The following is a 23326-nucleotide window of genomic DNA, read 5'->3' on the forward strand; positions in this document are numbered from 1 at the left end:
TTTGGTAGAGATCTCAAAGATCAAATCGTTGAACATTGCCCCCTTAACAGCCAAATGTCTAGCCGAAACCCAGTCATATAGATTTCCCCAAATCTCAGTACCCTGTATATCAAAGTTCGAGTCTGTAGATTGAAAATTAACAGAGTTATTGCGAAGGATACTGTACACAGGCACACAGACAGACACACACACAGACATATTCACTTATATATATATATATATATATATATATATATAATTGAACAAAAATATATATATCATCTTTATCGTAGGCAATCTATCAAGATAGTAAAAGCTTTACCCGATTAAGGTAAAGCTCTACTGAAGATTACTGCAACCTTAATCAGAATTCATTCTCGAAGCCTTTTCGGCTCATTTACCATTATATAAACTTCTCTTGAGGATCATTTTACCGTGGAACAGTGCATTGGAACTCATCCCCGAGGTGCTTCCAGATCGATTACCGACATTTGAAATTCCTTTCAGGATTACTTGACCATGTTTCCAATTTCGGAGTTCAATTTCACACCGATTGATACTGGACTACTGTCATCTTGTCATCTTACTCAAATTACCATTTCAAGGACCTTGGTTGGATTAAGTTTTGGATGAGTTCCATACTGCCTATGCGTAAATTTTCCTTCATTTTTATTATTATTTGTTTTTAATATTTCTCTATTTTAATCTTTTTCCAAATCTTTTTTCATACCTCGACTTTTCGGCTCACATTTTCATTTCTCTTAATACTCCTCTTTATTTGTCACAATTCGTAATTTTCGTTTCTGATCTGAAGGTTTCGAAAGCCGGTTTTATCTGGATATATATATATATATATATATATATATATATATATATATATATACTAGCGTGGAGACCCGACGTTCCCTTGGACTGAATAAATATCAACAAATGTTCCCAAATGTTTCAATACTTTGACTGCCATCAATATCGTTAAAATCGCCCAGTTTTTCTACTAATATAGTTGACCCACCGAGGTGCACTGGGAGGACGCTTCACATGTTTCACCGAACTGAATTAGTTCGCAATATATTGTTGTTCACAGTACGCTGTGGAAACCCCGTGTGGATTTCATAAACTTATTTTTACATGATGGCTTGAATTAAAATTTAAAATGAAAAACTCAAGTATCATGGCTCAGTTGTGCTCTAAAATGAAACATTAACTTTAAACGCGTCTTATCAAATAACTTACTATTGATTGCATACACCCTTCTGCTTGTGCGGTGATAAACTTCCCAAATGCACTTGTAGTGTTAGGCTGTATAAAAGTGTTTACTTTAGTCAAAATCGGAATGTGCTTATTTTAATCGGATGTTTTTTTCGATTATTGATTTTGTAAACTTATTGGAAGTATTTAGATCCAAGACCATACTAAGAACATTGCCAAACACGTAAAACACACGTGCGAGAAATGCCAAAAAAAATCGGGGCGACCGTTTCGGAGTTCATACGGAACGAACTCCAATACGCACCCAGAGAAAATGCCTTATATGTATATTTTTTATTATTCAAAGCTTCTTTAGACAATAGGGTTTTTAGATATGTATGGCTAGATTTCCTTCCTCTTATCTGTTTGCCTTTCTGGTACCTAAGGTACTTAAGCTTTTATGCATTTTTATTCTCATAGCATTTATATGCTAGTTAACATGTCGCAGAATGGATCTTGTAATCTGAAACTTACTTATTAATAGTTTATCTTTTTATATTTTTATATTTTATTTCTCTATATTTTTTCATATATTAGTAAAAAAAATAGTAACCGTATTATTTTCCATGTTTTTATTGGGGAAGTGGTATTATCCACTGGAGAGCCATGCGTTTAACAGCTGTCCTGTTTCTAAATCTCCGAAACAGCTACATGGTAAGCAGCTGAGGATCCCCGTTTTCTATTTACAAAATTTTAGTTAAGGTTTTCTCTTTTCATCCTTATGTAGTTAAATTCTGTTTTAAAATTGAAGACTCTTGCGAAATCGGCTTATGCAAGTGCTAAGTCTATTCCTATTTAACAATTTTAGTTAAGACCTTTTTAAAAAACACTCATCCATATATAAATGAATTCTCTTTGGTAATTATAAACGTTTTAGAAATCGGATTATGTAAGTGCTTAGTCTGCGATAGGTTAAAAATTATTTTGCATTTTTTTTATTAAAAGCTTCTTCAGACTATATATATATATATATATATATATATATATATATATATATATATATATATATTAGGTGCATGTTTGTGGGTATGGGAACATTGCCAAACACTTAAAACACACTTGCGAGAAGTGCCAAAAAAAATAGGGCCAACCGTTTTGGAGTTCGTACGGAATGGACTTCCATACGCACCTAGACAAAGTGCCTTATATATATTAGGTGCATGTGTGTGGGGGTGTGACCCTTTTGATGTGGTAAGTTCATCTTAATCATACAACATGACTAGTTTGCTCACCGAGAACCCCGACCCTCTCATTTCCAGTCATGCCTCGCAAGGGGGCTAGTATACAGTGAAGCCGACACAAGATAACCTTACACATCTGGACTGTTAAGGTAACTTGAATTTTCATGAGTATTATGTCACAATGACTAGAGGAAGTGAGTAAGCCAACGATTAGAGTCGTCTATGTGAGCAGTGAACTCGTTGGCGTGCTGGCATCTGGCTAAGACTTATGAATCCTTATCTATACGGAGAAAGTCGGAGGGAAATGTAAAAAAGGTACAATCACATACAACCAGAGAACGATAGATAGATAGATAGATAGATAGATAGATATAGAGAGAGGGGGGAAGAGATGAAGGGAAGAAGAAAACACAAAAAGAAACATACCCGTGTATACGTAATGAGCTCTTACTATCAAAATGAATATTTTGCAGTCTTAAAAATAAATGTTCATTTATTTACGCATATTCCAACCTTTATACAGGGTTGAACGATAAATTTGTCGCTCTAAAGAAAAAAAAAACACGACAGCTTTATTTTAAAACTTTTATTGCAAAAAATAAGTTCATGAAACTTGATCATTTTGTAGAGCTGATATCTATTCAATGTCGCTCTCTTCAGCCTCAACCACCGCCTCGATCCGGGTCTGGAACTGGGAGCATGCCTTTCCTACAAACGCTAGCGGAAGCTCGGCGAACACTCGGCGAATATTCTGTGGATTACGGTGATTAGGCTGGATTTCGTGCTTTGGGAGGTCATGCTGGTGATGTTATGGACGTACGACCAAACTAAATATTCCATCGGGTTTAGGTCGGAGGAAGAGTGTGGCCAGTGAGAGAAGGGCAAAAAGTTGTGGTACTCCTTCTGAAGCGAAGCCTGCGTTACTTTGGACTTGTTGGCCGGCGCCGAGTCCTGCTGCCACATCCAGGGTTTTCCAGCGGCTACCTAATTGCACCAAGGAATCACCACACACTTCAGCACATCCAGATCCATTTTGGTGTTGATTTTCAAGTCGAATTCTAACATGTAAGGTAGCATAGTGTTACCCTCACTTGAAACCACACTAAATACCATAATCGTGGTCGGATACATTGTTTTTATCACACCGGGTACGTCCTTGTTATCTGTGGCAATCCAGTGATGCATTTTGAGGGTGCTGGCTATGGTTCAGTAGTCATAACTCGATCTCGCTCTTTGAACATTGTGTCACTTTCAGGCATGATAGAAGGCTCCTTCTGATGATTTGTACACAACTAGTCAACTAATGGATTGTCTGTAAAAAAACAACAACAGCAAAAAAACAGAGAATGCATTTTCGAGCACAAAAGTAACTCATTTTACTGGGACAGCCTCGCCCATCTTCGTAGCTCTTTAACTGGTTGAGATTACCTGCTAGATTCTCACTTCATGCATGTGTATGTATGAAGATTAATTCTTCGTTTAATGAAATGATCATTATTAATTTTGGAACACTGGTAGGCATAAAGAGTCCAAATATTGGCTGTATTTAGTATAATTTAGCTTTATGAGAAATTCAGATATTTTTGTTCTTTTGGGAAGTTATATATATATATATATATATATATATATATATATATATATATATATATATATATATATATATATATACTACCTGTGACTCGTTGAGTCAGAATGTTATAATAGCTATGGAATTAATGTATGCGCGTGACGCGTGACGTAAAGAAAATAGGGTTTTGTGACATAACAGAAACATTTCTATGAAAGTATATTAAAATGAAAAAAAAGAATATAAATAGATTTCTATAAGTCGTTCTGTTTATAATAGTTTATTTTTGAAAAAAAAACTTACAACCATTGAATTATGAGTGGTTTTCCATACTTATAGGTAAATGCGCACTGAATAGATACCATAATATTTAAAGTTAAATTCAAATTTTGATATTTATTATTATTTATTTTGAGATTGATTATTATTTATTTTGATTAAAAACTATCAATTAGGAGGCTGAAAACGTACACAGTAAAACAATACGTTTTTTTGTCGCGTCGTTTGTCAGAGTAAACGTCGTACACAGTAAAACAATACGTTTTATTGTCACGTCGTTTTGTTATTTGTAAGAAAATTACGTTAAAATAACTTAGACGTAATACGGAAATGAGCGATGTAAAAAAAAGCAGAACGTATTAACAATTCTTTATTTGGATAATTTAAATACGAAAAGGCAATTGGGATACTAAAACGTACACAGTAAAATAATGCGTTTTATTGTCGCGTTGACTATTTATTTGTAAATATTTTTATTTTTTTAATTTGCGTTACAAATAAATAATCAACGCGGCAATAATACGTAATGCTTTACTGAGTTCGTTTTCAGCGTCGCAATTTTTTTCGCATTTAAAATCCAAATAAAAAATTGTGAATGCTCTCTGCTTTTTTTACATCATTAATGTCCGTATTACGTTATGGGTTTATGTTTATGTACGCATACGTAACAGGAAGTCGTAAACCGGATGTTGGGTTACAACACCCGTTACAAGGTCATTTGAGTTTTAGAATTATATATAAAAATATAATATTCATATATATATATATATATATATATATATATATATATATATATATATTACATTAAGATTTTCAGCATTTATCATTCAAAACAAGGGATACAAATGAAAAATCCTTAGTACATTGAATTTCAAAGAATAACTCTTATCCTCAGAGGAAAACTACAGTTACCAAAATTTCATGTATATAGACTAGATATAATCTTTGTAGTTAGCATATTGTTTGAAAGCATCAGAGCATGGGATATATAATGTTATTAAAAATGATATAGAAAAATCTAGATAAAAAAAGGATATTCAACCTAAAGTTAACGCATAAAGATGGACCTGTAAAACTGTAAAATGATCAAATCAGTGGAGATGCTTGAACTTGAATGATAAGCATAGATTCGATATTTTTACAAATGGTTTAACCACTTATCAAGGCCCGAACCCCACTCGAGGATAAGCGTTAATTAATGTAAAAGGGTTATTAATGGTGTAGATTAGATAGAATTTGAATTATGTAATGGGACGGATCCACAAAGAACTTGTCTACATTAGACTTGAAGGTTACCATATTGTAATCGGCCAAGACGCAGGCCAATTGAACAGTGTTACACATACAGACAGTTCTAGGAAAGAAACTTTATTCATGGAATTTGCGTTTAAATTTAGTCCAGATAGAGAGTGAATAAAACTGTCGAGTGTTTTTTGTGAAAGTTTTGCAATAGGGGGCCGTTATATTGGAGATCAAACGAGCACTTGGATCAGAGACAGGTTCGCTTTGCAGTTGTAATTTTGAATGCAGCCTACACTAAGGATGTAGGTAACTGCTCAGAGCCATGTAAAGCTTCTTCCATGTCATTCTCTATCTGTCTGTCTGTCTGTTCTGTTCCCTCTCTCTCTCTCTCTCTCTCTCTCTCTCTCTCTCTCTCTCTATATATATATATATATATATATATATATATATATATATATATATATATATACGAGGAGGCCGCCCGGCATTGCCCGGTCGTAAAATACGCTTAAATATGATATTTTGCTTAATGCAGATTTCGTATTTATTATTATATCATATTGGACCAAATATATAGTAATGTTTTAAAAAGTTAGAAAAATGACGCGTGCGTCTTCACCGAGAATCGAAACCAAAGCGTTTAGCTTTCAATTTGTTTTTTCCTTTGACATAAATCCTATGAAGAGATACTTGCTGCAAGGCTAAAGAATAAAACAAAAACCAATAGCTATTACGTTACGCATGCATATACGTAATGCCGTCGTTCAACCTTCACCTGGCCAATTCCATTTTTTTTTTTCAGTTTCAAATGTTCACACCTTTGCACCGATCTCCCCGGCTAAAACCAAAATATAAAGTTTCGCAAGGGTTCGAATACGCTATATATGAAGTTTCATGTATGTGGACCAAACACTGACAGGGGAGTTTGGTAGGCAAAATTTTAAAACAAATATATATACGCATACATACATTTATATATATATATATATATATATATATATATATATATAATATACAGAGAGCGAGAGAGAGAGAGAGAGAGAGAAAGAAAGAGAGAGAGAAAGAGGATTGTGTTTACTAAAACCTTTTTACGCAAATATTACGCAAGTATAAATCATGTAGAATATCTGCATGACTATAATTACACGTAATAGTTAACTAAAGATGATGATCCTATCAGAAAACTGAAAAGAACTAATAGGGAATTAATTAAAATGAATGTTTAAAAGAATATGCAAATTAACTAGATCTTTTTGTAGATCAATGCAATTCCACGAATTATATATAACAAAGTTGTATTTTCTTTTTCAATAAATAGAAAAAAGGGGGAGTTTAATATGAACATAAATGCGCAACCCACCTTAAAAGATTTATAGGAATATAGATGAATATATATATATAATTTGAATAATTACTTTTATATCTACAGACACTAGTGTTTTATTATATTTACTCGCAAAAATACCCGTCGTTGACTTGGTTAAAAAAAACCTACAGAAAATGGATTTATGAAAGTATGATAGGTTATTAAAAGGAAGGGTTGGAAAGAGATAGCTTAGAATTTGGGCGTATCGAAACCAAAGCAAAATATGATGAAAGCAAAAATAAAATAGATAAACCCCATAATTTATTATACCATACCTGTTCACACTGAAACATTTATCACAATATTCTGTGGATCTATATTAAAAACCTTGTTAAACTTTGTGACATATTTCCATTCTATGGAGGTCAGGCGCGAACGAACACCCCATTATTTTATTATACCATATTTCTTCAAGCTGAAACATAATTATCAAAGTATACTTACGCAGATAGATATGAAAAGTCTTTATTAAAAACACTTGTGAACGTTTTTTTTTTAATTTTTTAATTTTTTATTTCCATATTTTGTGGACCAGGCGCGAACGCAGACCCCACAATTTTAATGAACCACCGTTCTGCCAGATCAAACATACCCATTCCTGTGTCTCGATACATCTTCTATCATTATATGCAATCATTTTTTTTAATAGTCAACCATATAGGAGCCTATTCATGACCACACACACACACACACACACACACACACATTCATAGATATATGTACATCTCTCTCTCTCTCTCTCTCTCTCTCTCTCTATATATATATATATATATATATATATATATATATATATATATAATGTATAATAGTAATTGATATGTTTATACCGTAGTACATTTAACGTACGTAGGTACGTTTGTAATGGTTTGCAGATTATAAATTACTCAATCGGGAGATCCTATTTATTAAAAAGTAGAAAAAAAGTGGGAAACATACTACGAATATTAAATTAGTAAATAAATGCGCTAACTATCCTAATTTTGATAAATAGACCACCGAAGACGCAACGTAAAAGAATAAATAAATAAAATAGTAAAAAATGATTTTGCTTTTGATCTGTACGTGAAACTAAAATATGCAGTCATTGTGTTCTAGTTAGGATCCAAGTGTAGTATCAGTTCTGTCTAAGGATGGTATAATTATATCATGAGGGTTCCATTCGCGCCGGGCGTCTATACAATAGAAATATATCATATACGCCTATAAGGATATTGGAGATAAACCGTAATAACGAGATGTATTCTGACACTATATTAACCAGATTACTTAGATAAATACATTTACAATTTTATGAAAAGGGCTACAATAATTGCGGGGGCTCTATTAATACCGAACGCCCACAGAATGCTCAAAAGTAATATATTTCATATGAAAGATGCTGGATTGGAATTTTCACAGGTCCCGCTAGTCTATATACTAATAGGATAACGTGTGTGTGATATTTATTTTATGTGTCACGCTTACATCCAAGTGACTGTCGTTAAATTGTTATAGATTTCTCTTTCTTGTAATGACTAATTTTACCAAAAATTCTTCATAAGTTTTAGTTTCGGTTTCGATTATAGCTGATGGCACTCCAGTAATCTATTTTTTTATAAATAATTTTATCAATACTTCTTTATAAGTTTTGGTTTCGGTTTCGATTATAGCTGATGGCACTCCAGTAATCTATTTTTTTATAAAATAATTTTATCAATACTTCTTTATAAGTTTTAGTTTCGGTTTCGATTATAGCTGATGGCACTCCAGTAATCTATTTTTTTATAAAATAATTTTATCAATACTTCTTTATAAGTTTTAGTTTCGGTTTCGATTATAGCTGATGGCACTCCAGTAATCTATTTTTTTATAAAATAATTTTATCAATACTTCTTTATAAGTTTTAGTTTCGGTTTCGATTATAGCTGATGGCACTCCAGTAATCTATTTTTTTATAAATAATTTTATCAATACTTCTTTATAAGTTTTGGTTTCGGTTTCGATTATAGCTGATGGCACTCCAGTAATCTATTTTTTTATAAAATAATTTTATCAATACTTCTTTATAAGTTTTAGTTTCGGTTTCGATTATAGCTGATGGCACTCCAGTAATCTATTTTTTTATAAATAATTTTATCAATACTTCTTTATAAGTTTTGGTTTTGGTTTCGATTATAGCTGATGGCACTCCAGTAATCTATTTTTTTTTTAATAAATAATTTTATCAATACTTCTTTATAAGTTTTGGTTTCGGTTTCGATTATAGCTGATGGCACTCCAGTAATCTATTATTTTATAAATAATTTTATCAATACTTCTTTATAAGTTTTGGTTTCGGTTTCGATTATAGCTGATGGCACTCCAGTAATCTATTTTTTTATAAAATAATTTTATCAATACTTCTTTATAAGTTTTAGTTTCGGTTTCGATTATAGCTGATGGCACTCCAGTAATCTATTTTTTTATAAATAATTTTATCAATACTTCTTTATAAGTTTTGGTTTTGGTTTCGATTATAGCTGATGGCACTCCAGTAATCTATTTTTTTTTTAATAAATAATTTTATCAATACTTCTTTATAAGTTTTGGTTTCGGTTTCGATTATAGCTGATGGCACTCCAGTAATCTATTATTTTATAAATAATTTCATCAAGTACTTCAAAAAGGCTACAATAATATCGGAGCGTCTGCATTAACACTGAACATTTACAGAATGCCAACATCAATATATTGCATATGAATGAGTCCCTGTGGAATTTCCACAGGGCCCGCTAGCAAGTAGTAATGCTGCATATCTAAAACACATGAAAAGGTTTAAGGCTACAAAGAAGTTATACTGGAATTGTTCGTAAGGATCCGTAACGTAACGGATAAATAACTAATAATATTTAGTTTTAAGCAACTCACTTCTGGAGGTCAAATACTCAATACAATTGCAAATTCCGTAACGTCGTGAGAATAGTACTCAAGATGAGAACAGTAGTCGGAAAATCCAAATGAAGTACGACCTTTTGTCAGTTGTAAGTATAGATAATACGTTCACTTCATTTTCTTTTGGAAATAATCTATAATATAAACCTCACCTGTCTGTTTACATGTATGTATGTATGCATGTATGTATGCCTAAAACTTGTATGTCAGGTCATGTCATATGCTACTGGTACCATGTAACCCAGTACTTCCTGCCTCATGGTCGGGTCACCGGCGACTAAACTGGTTCCCCCACCAGACTTGTTTCGTGAGGAGGCTGGCTAGTCTCCCTGAAGGGTTAAAAACAAGACCTTCCAAAGGGCGAATGAACCCTTTTTCGGGGTCAACGGCCAACTAGCACTGTTTGTGTTTGTGTATGTATGTGTGTGTTGGGGTGGAGAGGGCTCCCGTAAGCCGTGGTGAAGGCAACCTTTCTAGGAGAAGCAAATCTCTGATTTAAAAAAAAAACTATAAAGTGGTAGACCAGTATCCGCATTAAGCTGGTCTGCAGTTTAACTTGTTGCTGGCTATCTTGCTCTTGCTTGTTGCAGGATCTCAACATTTTGAACCAAGAAAGAGACTTAGCTGTCGTATAAAGCTAAGACTCTGTAACATCATCTGTGTATAGATACTCCCTCAGGCATTTGTCTATTAAAATGGTCCTGTGGCGATGGAAGTCATTTTTGGGCTCATGGACTTTAAGTGTCTGAGGGGGTGGCACTCGTCTGACAAGACGTTGCAATCATCATGCCTAAAACTTTCGACAGAGGCCACGGATTTTTAAAAGATTGATATCGTTTTGAAGCCCGACCTTTCGGACGACAAATATTGAAACATTGGCTAAAAACATTAATTCCTTCGCCCTCAACTGGGCATTTTTCTACAGGGAGGGGTCGCCTTTTACCAATATTTTCAAAGCCATCCCCTCTTTTCGATTGACTAGCCTTAATTTAAACATACGTTACTTCCGGTTTGGCGATGGACACAACAGCAAAGACGTCACGTTTTTTTCACGTTCTTTTCCTCTTTCACAATATGGGTTCGAGCCTGCCTGCCTACTACTACATTTTTCATTTATTTTTCTCAACACACACCTCCAAACACTTGAGCAACACCGGTCACCTAGGCTAGTAATCTCTAAATAAATTATTTATACGCATAAGCATAGAAAAATGCGTAGATTCATAGACTATCTGCTTCTTCACATTGGAAACTCATTTAAAAATGTGTGAGATTAAATTTCTTCTATTAAGTTGACAAGAAGGTTTTTGCGGAATTTTAAATTTTGATTTCAAATGATGTCCAATTATGTTTTCATTATGATAATTTTACTTTGCATATTATTTTAAATACGGGTTTCACTCTATATAATTGTTTTAATTACAATCGTTTTCAAACAATTATGTCTTTTTTTTAACAACGTTGAATACAAGATAGAAAAAAAGCAAATTCGCACAATTTTCTTATTTCTATTCAAGCTAGGCCGAAAACTTGCTGAGACAGCTTGCGATATCAACGAATTGCTTGGCCCAGGAACCACTACTTAACGCACAGCATAATAATGGTTTAAGAAATTTTGTGGAGGCGACGAGTCTTGAAGATAATGAACGTAGGGGTCTGTTATCGGATGCTGACAACGATCAATAAAGAGCCTTAGTCGAAGCCAATCCACGCCAATTTTTCGAGAAGTTATTCTGAATTAGACGTAACGTATACAACAATTTCCCACCACTTGAGAGAACCCGGAAAGACAAAAACCTCATAAATGGGTGCCTCACGAATTAAGCGGAAACCAAAAGAAACGCCGTTAGGAAGTGTTATTTTCCCTCCTTTTACACATGAACAACCCGTTTCTCGATCGGGTTATGGTTTGCGATGAAAAGTGGGTTCCTTTACGACAATCGGCGACGCCCATCTCAAAGATTAGTCTCATCCAATATAGGTTTTTTTAATGCAGGCGAAGCCATTACGGCGTAGAAGTGCTGTCAACAAACTGATGAAATGCATTATAAATTTTGACAACAACAACCAGTATTAGTCAACAGAAAAGACCAAATTCTCGACTACGACAATGCCCGAAACACGTTGCTAAACCGACTATGAAAAAGTTGAACAAATGGGATTACGTAACTCTGCCTCATTCGCCACACTCTCCAGACCTCTCACCTACGATTACCACTTATTCAGGCGTCTCGACAATTTTTTTGCGCGAGAAATACTTCAAAAACCTACGCGATATCAAAAACGCCTTCAGAAACTTCATCGCCACCAGAACGCAAGATTTTTACGTTATTGTCATTAATACACTTGTTTTGTTTGGCAAAAGTGTGCTGATCCTGATAGTGCTAATTTCAGTCACTGAATTCATGCTTGAGCCGAGATATGTTCATCTATGTTTATAAGTAAAAAACTGCAAGAACTTTATTGATATTTCTAACCCTGACAAAAGCAACGGTACTTCAAGAACAGTATTTTGTTGATCATTCTACCGCCCCATAAAAATATATCACTGCTGACGTAAACCTCAGCATAAAAGAGTCAAATATGATCTGAGATGAAGTACCGTGACAACTTTTGATAAGGCGACGCTCATAGAAACCCCTGCTTCCTTGACAGAGTAACAAATCGACTTCGAACTCTAATAAATATGTCCTATTCTCTTTTCTACACCTGACACCAAACACATTAAAATTTAATTTTCGACTTATCTGCTTATTTTTAAATTACTGAAACTGTTTGAAATATTCGTAAAATTAAATTTTATTCAGTTAATAACTTGCAGTATCCCTAGTTCTATGACCACTATTGCCAAGGTATTATTTTAATGCATACAAATTTATAAAACAAGTTCTGAAATAAAACAAATTACTTCAAAAAGTTTTGAATGGTAAAACTATGCAAGTCCAAAGAAACTTATGTGCTCTGCGTTTAGTAAAAATTATGTGTTTTAGAGTTTTTTTCGATTTCTCAGATGTTGACTATATTGTATTATTTCCCAATTTGATTAATGGTGTCAGAAAATTGAAATGATGTTATGTGACCAGTAGTTTAAAAGTTTATCGGTTAAATATTTGAACACAGGCATACACCCATGCATACATATACTGTTTTATGTATATAGATTTGACTGCATTTGATCCATAGTCATTATATCAAATTTCCTTGAATTTAAATTTCTTCTTAAGTCCTTTTATTTGAGAAATTTTCTAGAATCAAGATAATGTAATGAACTTTGATCAAAATTTAATTAAATATTATTAAGAGAAGGTTTAGTGTTATAATCTTTTTAATTTTCGCATTAGGACACAAAATTGGTGCAAGCTTCATTTTTAAGGGGCGTAATTTTACCCGCCTCAGGAGTATGCTGTTAGTTATTTCCCCGAAGTAACCCGTCTTATCACATTATCTTGACATTAAAACGAAGCAGTTAAATATATACTTTATTTATAAAAATCACCTTTCGTGAGTTGAATCTCTTATTTCTGTTTTTACGTTCTCATTTAAGGTAATATAAAGACTACATGCCCCCCCCCGCCCTCGTCATCACCACCATCATCATCATCCTCGTTGCAACCAACATTTGATACCTTCCCATAATCCTTTGCTTATTTCACCTGTTGTTTATTTTATGATAAAAGAAGGTTTCATATCCGTTAAGGTTTCCATGTTTATCTCCTTCCGTTTGATATTCGATCTGTTTACTTGTGTTTCCATTTCTGCTCAAAATCTCGCTTTCTGCGCGCCACATATCCGTTTTCCTTTTTTGCCGTCACAATCAAAAGTTCATTTCATCATTTCACTACACGCGGCAACAGAAAACCTTTTCGCGCAGAAAAGCTTTTAAATCTCGCAATGACCGACTTCTCGCCAACAGACGATCTGTTTACTTTTCAGATGGTCGAGTCCGGCTGAAATAAAAGCCCATGGACAAACGATAGGTGAAACTTAGTTTCACGATAAAGAATTGGCAACATTTTTGATTTTATTATTAAAAGTATATTCATTTACATTACAGAGACTTATATCTTCTGCTGATAATTCCACACATTGAAAACGTTTCTACACAATTTTGCAGTTTTTCATTAAACGTCTTCATTATAATGGGCGGGTTTTTTTTTTATATAGTAATAACTAGCAGTCCATCTCGACTTTGATTGGGCCCTACATATTGTTCATAACTCTCTCTCTCTCTCTCTTTCTCTCTCTCTCTCTCTCTCTCTCTCTCTCTATATATATATATATATATATATATATATATACTATCCATTCATGTGAAATCTTTTTATCATTTTTCTTTTGTTTCCTATTCCCCTTACCTCACCTTTTTTTTTAACCAAATAAGATCTGTGACTTACTTGTAGTTTCAATAAATACTTTTATATGCAAAATCTGATCCCGCATTTTGCTAATTCCTGCCCTCTGATGAGAAGGAGAGTATTTCTTCGAAACTCCGCGGATTAAGGACTATCCACTTATCTTGTGCTTCCTTTTTTAAAATTAAATATGTTTTTAACTCTTTTTCAAGATGTCTTTTAACATGTTTTATTAATCATTTGTTTATATATATATATATATATATATATATATATATATATATATATGTATATATATATATATATATATAAATGTTTGCCTCACGTCCAGGTAACCTACATCTTAAATTTCAAGTGTTTAGAAGCAAAATTGGGGGAGGTGTTTGGTAGAGTCTGCAACGGTCAACTCTTTCAACTTTGATCTCTTGGCAGCCAAATTTTCGCCCAAAAACTGATTAAAAGGCTTGCTGCACGTCTGAATACCCTTTATGTAAAATTTCAAATGTTTAGACCCAACATTGTTTCTCCCCCTAAATGACCAGTAACTACGTTATCGCGTGTGTTTCTTTTGTTGTCTTGGTTTTACTAGATCTTAGGACCAGAAATTGACTAAATAATTTGCTAGTGACCGTAAAGGTTTGACAGCCAAGTACTCGACCAAAAACCGATTAAAAAGCTTGCACTTTATATAAAATGTTAGAACAAAAATTGGCTGAGTAATTTGCTAAAGACCGCAGAGGTCATTATTTTTAACTTTGAACCCAGTTGTGACTGCTTAACATTTACTGATTTAGGCTCAAATCAAAATCAAATTAAAAGTTTGATCTAAGCCTAAGTAACCTACATCTAAAATTTCAAGTGTTTAGACCCAAAATTGGCGGAGAAGTTTGGTAGAATTTTTGAAAGTCAAATCGTTGAACTTTGACCCCTTGACAGCCAAATTTCTAGCCGAAAATCGATTAAAAAGATTTTCCCAAATCGTAATACCCCTTATGTCAAATCTCCAGTGTGTAGACTGAGAATTGACAGAATAGTTTGGTAGGTAAATATACACACACATATACACGCAGACAAACGATTTCACTTTTATAGATATATAAATAAGTATTAGGTATTTAAAAATATGTGAATTTAGCGACTACTTTAAAAGAATACAAACTACCTTAGCATGCTTTTATTGGGTTTTGCAACATTTTCGAATTTATTATTAAAGTATATTCATTTACAAAACAAATACAGTAATTCTGGAGAGAACTTGAATGCCTACGAGACACATTCTCCGATCGCCTTAAGTCTCTTTTATAGAGATTTGTCAGAAAAACTTCATACGAGAATACTTTTTTCTACAAGTAAACCCTGACCAGATATTCAAAATGGCGTAGTATTCGAAACCCAAAATGGTTAAATCGGTATGGCTACTCAACACTTACATGGATAATAGTGCACATTCTCTAAATGATGTTGCTCATATTAACAACACAAAGCTAAATACTTTACAAGACTAGAAGAATTCTGGTCCTAAGAACTAGTAAAACCAAGACACCAAAAGAAATACATGCGATAGCGTCATATAGGAGGACGAAAAATGAAGATTCCTAACTTCCTCGCTAACCTAAAAGGGAGGCTTTAATCAAATATTCGACTATCTATGTGTTACATTAACAGATCAAGTGTTTGACTCAGGAAGGGACTCTTTCATTTATCAGAACTTCGACTGAAGTAAACAAAAAATTAAAAGTGATATTCATATCTTTTGTTGCAAGTTTCATATGTTCAGAACGTGTATAAACTATTTTGTAATTTTACATTAAACGCCATTATTATAACCGGTAACTGTTTGCTAACAACAATAAGTACTAGGATTAAGAAAAACATGAATCTACGGACGACATTATAAGCGGAAAAACAAAAGTGGCACGGCTATGTCGCATTATCATCGACAATTTGTAAGAAACTGTACAAGGAAAAGCAAAGAAAATCAGACAAAAAAAGAAACAGGGTGGTTGCATTCGAGAGTTAACAAGTCTGGAAAAAAAGCACGTTCACGAAAGCAGAACATAGGAGTGTAAAATTATGTAGGTCATAAGTAGGTAGACGTTGGGTTTGCAATAACTGGGATTATTTTGATAATTTCAAGATTGAGACAACTATGAAAATATGAACAATCCACTCTGTGTACCTTGAAGTATATAGATTAAAGAATGCACTAAAATGATTTTTGCGCGTTCAAACATGGGAAGCAAATTTGCTTGACAAGACATCATTAGTACATTAAAGATCATTCAGACTATAGTACAGTCGATGAGATGACTTGGATTTATGAACACATAAATCGGTTTGTTCCTTTATATATATATATATATATATATATATATATATATATATATATATATATATATATATATATATATATACTAGCAAAAGTGCCCGTCGTTGACTGGGTTCAAAAACAGCCTACAGAAAATGGACTCTGATTTATGGAAGTATGAAAAGGAAGGGTTGTAAAGAGATAGCTTCGAATTCGGGGGCATCAAAACCAAAGCAAAATATGATAAAAGTAAAAATAAAATAGATAAACCCCATAATTTATTATACCATACCTGTTCACGCTGAAACACTTATCACAATATTATGTGAATCTATATGAAAAAAACCTTGTTAAACTTTGTGACCTATTTCCATTCTATGGAGGTCAAGCGCGAACGAACACCCCATAATTTTATTATACCATATTTCTTCAAACTGAAACATAATTATCAAAGTATACTTACGCAGGTAGATATGAAAAGTCTTTATTAAAGTTTGTGCCTATTTCCACTCTATGGAGGCCAGGCGCGAACGCAGACTCCACAATTTTATCATACCATACCTATTTAAGTTAAAACATACTTATCAAATTATTCTTATGTACATCTATATGAAAAACACTTGTAAACGTTTTTTTTAATTTTTTAATTTTTTAATTTTTTATTTCCATACTTTGTGGACCAGGCGCGTACGCGGACCCCACAATTTTAATGAATCATTATTATGCCAGATCAAACATACCCATTCCTGTGTGTCGATACATCTTCTATCATTATATGTGATCAGTTTTTTTATAATAATCAACCATATAGGAGCCTATTCGTGACCAGACACACACGGACGTTCAGCTTTTTATATATATATATATATATATATATATATATATATATGTGTGTGTGTGTGTGTGTGTGTGTGTGTGTGTGTATGTGTGTGGTGCATGTGTGTGTGTAAATATATATGATGCTTCCTACTTTTTGATAGAAGCTTTCCACCTCTTCAGCTTAATATGGATCGTACATGTGGCCGTAGATGGCTCTTCAGTCCAGCTACAGTATTGCATAATTATTCACAGATATGACAAGTGAATTTTCCAATATTTGATGGTGTATGTAGAGAGACTATATTGTGCATCTTTTAGTGTCGTATCAAACTACTTGTCATTTACAGGCCAGTCCACAAATATTACAATTCTTGGGTGGTAGCACATGCCTATAAAATTGTTATTTTTTTCTAACCTTGTGTGACTTAACGTGATTCACATCGTTTTGCCGTATCTATTGTCATACTCCACAGCTTGAGAGGTGCTGCTAAGAGCACCTTTTCTTACCTTAGATTAAACAACTGCCTTCGAAATCTAGTTGCAAGGCCTCTGTCTCTTCCTAACTATTTTGTTTACACAGAAGATAATTATCTTTGTTTAAATGAGTGTCCAATTTGGTTCAGAATCCAAGATGTTCTTTGGTTTTTCTCTAAAGTCTGAAGGGTGAGTATTGGATTTAGTATATATTGTCAGGTCCAGTAGAACTTTAAGTTGATTTAATAACCAGGGTGAGAGGTTTGTGAAATTTTCCTCGTGGATGTTGGTTTGATCTATTAAGTTGTCTGTAAGGAAAAAAACTATAAAAAGAGAGCACGTTAGAGAAGACGATTATGTTAGAGTATTCTTGACGCCACAGCCGTAATGAGAACTCACGCCTGGCTGGAGAATGAAGAGATAAATATTTTTATTATGAAAGAGTGAGTTCGAGTTACTCTTTGTCTTGTATTCCTTTTCTGAAATAGACTGCATACAATGTGTGGGTCCCGTGTTAAACGTAAGTAACGTTATACAATTTTACTGGGCCGAAAGCCATTCAAGGATAAGGGTAAATGAATGTACGTAAAACATTTAGACAACACCATGATTATCGCTAATGGTAGAACTTGGGTTGTCTATGTTTATTAAGGTGCATTGCTCAACAGGTACTTCTTCATGTTTAACTTTAAAACAAATATGTTATAGTCAGCTGGAAAACAGTCGGTGGTAACGTGTTCTGCAGACGGGCAGTTCAAGGAAACAAACTTTGCTAATACATTTACGTTTAGTTTTAAATACAGTTTAAAAACGGGAAAGTTTTATCAGTTATTGTAGCTAGATGAGTCTGCAGCTAGTCTTCTACAACGGGAAGACCCCAGATAGAAGCTCAGTCGAGCACCTGACATGAAAATAAAGAAAGAGCAGAGTTAGACTCGAATGTGTTTTTTTTTTGTGAGAAGGAGAAAGTACATAGTAGAACAATAATATTGTCGCCTTGAAGAAAACAATATTACGATTTTATTTTAAAACTTTTATTGAAAAAATCAATTCAGGTAACTTGATCATGCAGTAGAGCTGACATCTATCCAATGTAACCGGAACTAAGAGCATGTTTTTACCACAAACGCCGGCGGGAGCTTGGCGAATACTCGACGAATGGTTTTAGTGTTGTGGGAGGTCATGTTGGTGATGTTCTCGACATATGATCAAACAAAGTAGTCCAGCGGGTTCAGGACGAGTGGAGGGGGCAACGAGAAAAGGGTGCAAAATCGCAGCATTCTTTCTGAAGCCAAACCTGAATTTCTTTTGACTTGTGCGCGCCAAGTCCTGCTGCAAAACCTTAGGTCTTCAGCGGCTATTCGATTGCACAATATTTAGCACATCCAGGTACACTTTGGTTTTAACTTTCAAGCCGAATTCGAAGATGTGAGGTTGCATGATGTGGCCGTCACTTGTAACCACACCGAAGACCATAACCGTGTCCGGAAACTTTGTTTTCGTCACTCTGAGAACGTCTCTCTAGCATTGGGCCGTCCGCATTTCCATTTTGAGGGTGCTAGCAATGGTTCTGTTGTCATAACTTGGATCGGTAGAGAGCATGAGTTGTACAGCGGCGCATCCTTGATCTCGCTCATTAAACATTGTGCCATTTTTATATATAATAGAAGGCTCCTATCGCTCTTGGCATTTGTACACAACTGGCCAACCTGTAGATGGTCTAAAACTAAAATAGAAAACCGGTTTTTATTAAATGGAAATGGAATCATGTTTTCTTTTCTAGTGCTACAATTTTATTGTTCTACCGTGTAAGCTGACATAAAGTGCTTACCTACTAGATTCCGAAGTATGTTTTCAACCAGGTCAGCTGTTTCATAATCAACCAATTTATTGTCCCATCGCCGCAAGGTTGCATCACTGTGCCTGTTTTACAACTATTTTAATGGAATATGTTCTAATGAACTCGTTTCACTTGTACCCCCACGAGGTACATACCCCGACAAACCCGCTTAGAGATAATATCTCACCCCTTCATTGTTGATGTCTCTAAATGTCAGAAAGCTTTATATTCTAATAGATTCTTCCCTGGAACAGCTAGAAATTGGAATTCTTTTCCTGTTGCCGGCTTCCCTGTCTGTACTGATATGCAGAAGTTTAAATGTAATATAAAAAATATCTTGCTGAACTTTTAGGCATGACCCTTAATAGTAGCCGCTTACGTCCAGGTGGCGATATGCTTTGTAACGGGTGAACATGAGTGAAAAAAAAATTCCTTATAATTTAAAGAAAAACGTTAGTTTCCACATTCGCAGACTAAAAATAACCTCTACAAAGACAATATTGATTTTAATTTCTTGGCGAGAGTGATAATAGAAGTATTAATTAGCATTTGGATTTGACAACCATTCCTGTAACCTCATTCATTAACTCATGAAATGTTCTTTTTAAACTATCATGTTTAATTTAATTTCCAATTTACGTGCTACTAAGTAAAATTTATAATTACCTACATCTATTTTGCTATAAACATTTTCTCCGGTAAGATGAGCCATTCATTGAAAATCAGTGGATCAAGAAAAAAACTTAAACTTTTGTCCCTCGACTAAAGGAGCGTGGACCGGTAAATTCCCTTGTCCGTTCGTCCGTTCGTCTGTCCGCATGTTTCTCAATGTCTACGCCTTGGAATTTAAAAAATTTTGCACAAACATTAAACATGATATGAGTAAAAAAGTAACAGAACGGATTTTCCGGGAAAACTCAGGTTGCCTTCCTCCACCTAGGGGTGCCTTTCGGGTTAAATTGGCTAAAATTGACATTTTGTGCTTATTAAAAAAAAATTGATGCCTTGGATTTTTATAAAACTTTCTGAAAAGTTGTAACTAACTGATTTCTCTATAAATTTGTATATTTATACTTCGCGATTAACTCTTGGGTGTGTCCCAGGGACTCTTTTAAGGCTAATAAAAACACTTCATTTTCGGGACTATTTTACGATATTTGTCCCAAATCTTCTGTGTATGTCTATTTAGCAGTTGTCTATGATGTTGAACTCAAATTTAAATATGTTATGGCCTTAGAGACTTTTCATAGTAAAGAGGGAGGCAAATGATGGACATAGTCATTTCTTTTTTTTTTTGTATTGTGCAGAACTTAAATTTACATATGTTAAGACCTAAAACTGCACCGTTTGTTCATTTCCACTAGGATTTGAAATCCCCTGTGGATTTTGGGGGCTAAATGGGGGAGCACAAATGCTGAACTTAGTCATTTTCACATGCCTCGTTTATTGTGCACCACGCACGCTTCACTTGTTTCAGTCCTTATGAAAGAATAAATTTTGTTGCAAATCTACATAATTTAATTTAGAATTTACATTTATATTATTGCTCTATCTGGTATGTTGAGCTTTCTTTATCTGGTTGGGATTATCTTATAAATATTGATATTAATATTTTTTTGGATTTTAGGTTTACTGCATATTATGCAATCTGTATTCTTACAGCATTCCAGAATTTCATTTAATATATATATATATATATATATATATATATATATATATATATATATATATAATATTTATAATATTCTGAATTTTATTATGTTCATATAATTGAGAATTCAGTAACTGTTAATATACTAATAAATTTTAAGTCACTATAAGATGACTTAATTCGAATCCTTCAAAATTACCATCATTTGTAATTGAGCATTCATATATCGTTTCAACAAAATCAAGACAACAAAGACTGGATTGATAGCAACAAATAGTGTATTTTTATTGTTCGTTACAATCGTTTCGCGACCATTCGGACAATTTCAAATCTTATATCGTTTAAAAATATTCTCAAAAATGGCTTCTCTTCAGACGTGGAGATAAATACGTTTTCATGAACAATATTGGATCCATTTCCCTTTTCAGGAAATCCATGTGATAAAAAATTACCAACATTTCTTCCTTCAGAGGTTTTTTGTCCATTAAAAAAAAACGAAGAAAAAAAAACGGAAAAACAACCCTGAGGGAAGAACTGTAGGTAAATTATTTTTTGACTTTTAAACTTTTCAATTTCATTTGAGATCAAAACAATAAAGTTTAAGGGGTCAAAATGTGGTCTCTAACAAATAAATATTTGAAATTTTACATAAAGTGTATTTAGGCATATGGTAAGCTTTTCAATCAGATTCTGGCCAAAAATTTGGCTGCCAAGGCGGCAAAGTTAAAAAAAAAAATTGACCTTTGCGGTCTCTATCAAACTATTCAGCCAATATTTGGTCTAACCATTTGAAATTTTATATGAAGGGTATTCAAACACGTAGGAAGAAATTTACTCTGTTTTTTTAGGTGTAAATTTGGTTGTGAAGAGATCCCAGTTGAACGAACTGACCTTTCCAGACTCTACAAAACTCCGCCGCTAATTGTGGGTGTAAACACTTTAAATTTTAGATGTAGGTTACATGGATATGAGTCAAACTTTTTAATATATATATATATATATATATATATATATATGCACATAAAGTTATGCACATTATTTAGGGCCCGAGGTAAGCCGGGCTTAACTGCTAGTATATACACACACACAAACACACACATATATATATATGTATATATATATATATATATATAATCTGGTAAGACGTTATTTATGACGTACGTTAAAAAACAAGCAAACACACAAAGAGACATACGGTTTTGATATAATATATATATATATATAGAGAGAGAGAGAGAGAGAGAGAGAGAAAGAGAGAGGGGGAGGGAGAGAGAGAAAGACAAAATGACAGACAGATAGAAAGTGAGAGATATATAGAGAGATAGAAAAAGACACAGAAATATAGAGAACTAGAAAACACACATTAAAATAGAAAAGACAGATAGAGGGGGGAATAAAAATCTTTTAAACAAAAAACAGAAAATGGATTAGAAAATAGAAGGCTGGAACAAAAGTTTGTTATTCAGATTGAATACAACCTATTATTACGATAGTTAGGCGTCAATTTTGACATATGGTATGATGCGTGGTTTCCAGCGCCAGTTTGGCGTAGTTGGATTACGTTGATAAATGAACACAGTCGAATACGCAGATATCAGGAAATTAGACATTAATCAAATAGAAATGATTCTCTTTTTCTATTCCTTTCTTTTATCATTATGTAATTTGCTTTTCTAAATGTGTTGCTATAAATCGTTTTATTTCGTCTTGTGTAGAAGGAGCATGAGATGTAAGTAACAACGTGTGCTTGCGACTGAAAAGAATAATTGAAATAACACCTTGCCGAATGAATTGAATAAGAAATGAGAGACGATTTAGACTTAAAAAGTATACCAGTGGACTAAAATAGAAAAAAAATATACCATATTTATTTTGTGTCTTAAAATGATGGTCTGTATGTCAGGGATCGAATACGTATAGAACATAAGAGTTTGAAGATGGAAAGCCGAGTGAGCAAGTCAAGCTCACGTGGCAAGGAGAAGTTCAGGACGACTGGAAACGATGCAAAGATAAGCGGAAAACATGGTATAAGACAACAATGTCAGGCGAACAACGGTCTGCTGATACACACGCAGCATCAAATTATTGTGACAAATTCAAGACGATAATT

This window comes from Euprymna scolopes, chromosome 5 (assembly GCF_053919585.1).
Source record: "Euprymna scolopes isolate OS-2025 chromosome 5, ASM5391958v1, whole genome shotgun sequence".
In the NCBI taxonomy this organism is placed as follows: Eukaryota; Metazoa; Mollusca; class Cephalopoda; order Sepiida; family Sepiolidae; genus Euprymna; species Euprymna scolopes.